Below are 2,471 nucleotides of genomic sequence, written 5' to 3' on the forward strand. Positions count from 1 at the left end.
TGGTCATCACATTGATGGCTGCACCTAAATCAATTAAAGTGTTTTTTATTGGATACCCATTGATAAAGGTGGTAACCATAGGGATTGCGGGATCTGCATATTTTTCAATAGCAAATCCACTGGACATAAGACTTGCAAGTTTTCCACCTACTTGAATTGTTGAGGGTTATTTCTTCTATCTTCCTGGCTTCTTGGTACATAGTTTCGCCACTGTTTTGGCATAAATCAAGATATTCTTAATTGCTTGCAGTAACGGTATTTTAATGTACAAATTTCTTAGTTCAGACACAACATCAAGCTTAGGTTGTTTTTGTTGGCATTATGATGCATGTGTTGTACTTGATGAAAACCCACTTGTACTAGAATAACTCACTTATATATGGTAACAATATGAATCTACGTAAATAGATGAAACTATAGGAGAGATATCATATGCGACAGAATGCATGGTAGTTGTGTTTACAGATGTGACAAAATGTAGGGCAGTTCAAAGGAATCAGTTCAGAAGTAATGTATAATGGAAAATCACATTATAACAAGTCTATTTAGAGGGAAAAAAGTAATGGTACAAATGAATAAGATGGAGGAACAAAGGACTACATATCAGAATCAAGAAGTTGAAGAAAAAGGACATTAAGTTGTATACGCGGGTTCACTTTACAAAAGGAGCATGTACATGCGGGTTCATTGTACAAAAAGAGCATATACGTATGCACAAACTTTCATAGAATAAAAAGCATGTATGGGATTGTTATCACCCCAAGAAACTCTCCTAGGTTGTATCTTAGAGATGCCCGGGAACATTACAAACACAACAAAATGTTGGAAATGGATGAATGGAAGGGATGATGCATTTTCAAGCCGGATAACCACTTCTACTATGCTTAACCCTAGACATGGGTGAACACCCCCAGACTATAAGGCTTTAGACCACCAATTACTCATAGTTTGAGGATTAGGTGAACATGGAGAATACTGACCACATTAGAAGATGCACAAGACCATGTGATGGCCAGCTATAACAAGTAAAGAGGTCTGCAAATCTATTTCCTAATGCACAGACAGGATAACATCTCTCTGGCACTAAGTAAACAGAAACCTGCATAGCACATTCAATGATACATACTATATTCTAACACAGAGGTGGGATAACAGCCCCTCTGATGCTAAACATCAAGAGCACATGAAAAATACATAACAGGTGTTAGAGTCGGTCTAGTTATCCCTCCGTCAGAGGTCAAAGCTCTTTTTTGCATTTCATGTTTAGGTGTCCCATCAGTTTCGATTAGTTGCATTTCGTTAGGCATGCCATAACTCTGACGGAATGGTTTGTGCTACTCATTCCCCTCGTGCTTGGCACTGCTGGTTCAGGTCTATTCATAAAAACAAGTCCTCAAAGGTCATGTACAGCCCTGTTTCAAATTTCTGGGTTATAACAATGGTTCATGGTCATTAGGTCTTGGGTTGAGTCAGTCTTGTTTTGCAAAGTCTAAGAAGACTAGCAGGCCAGAGGGATGTCCTCGATAGGTGGTTACTTCAATAATTTTCATCATTATACAAATAAATTATGACTTCTCTTCAAAACTCTGTTTTGAAGATAAGTCGTCATCTCATTTTTGTAAAAATCTTCAAAAATTTCAGTTCTTGAATCGTCCAAGCGTAGCCTTGGTCTCCTTTGCCAGATCATATCACAGCTATCCCTGCAAAGAATTGCAAAGAAAATCATTATTTCAACCAAATTTAAGGAGGAAACCAAAAAGGTCAGAAGTCTATTAATCCTGAAAAAGTGTCAACGACAAAACATTACAAAATGGGTCATGGACCAAGCAAAAATCAAAAGGGAGTCTTTATAAAGATATTTCATGACATTTTGAACTCATTTTGCATGCCAAGAGTGAAGAACATCATTCCAAAGCAAAATTGTGAGTTTGTGAGGAAGTTGGAGCAGTTTCAGGGGTGCACGACGCATTGGACTAGGCGTGCGGTGCATCAGGGGCGCGCGGCGCATCAGGCAAAAAATCACAGTGTAAAAATACACGCACACAACGCATCAGAGGCGCGCGGCGCGTTGGGTGAGGCGCGCGGCGCACTGGGGTTTTAGCCCAAAATTTGCTTGGAAATGCATGAACTCACCTCCTCTCCGCACAAAATTGCAGGTAGGCTCACATCCACCACTTGTGCTTGGTTTTTGAAAGATAAATGTAATGGGTTCATGATATGTTTGCCTTAGAAATCCAAGTGGAAAGCCCTCCTTGTCAATGAAATTGCTGTAGGGTTTGAATGCAAAAAATTGCTGTAAGGGTTTCAAAAACAGAGTGTAACCAAGGTTGTCATTATTTCTCCATTTCCCTTTGTTTCCCATTCCCAAATTCACCCTTATTTTTCCCCATTAATTCCCTCCTTCATCCTACACTATAATCCCTCAAATCCTAGTTCCTCACCTCTATTACGAAACACATTATCCTTATCAT

The sequence above is a fragment of the Pinus tabuliformis genome, chromosome J (genome assembly GCF_031772625.1).
Source record: "Pinus tabuliformis cultivar Carrire ecotype Pingquan chromosome J, CPIR1, whole genome shotgun sequence".
Classification (NCBI taxonomy): domain Eukaryota; kingdom Viridiplantae; phylum Streptophyta; class Pinopsida; order Pinales; family Pinaceae; genus Pinus; species Pinus tabuliformis.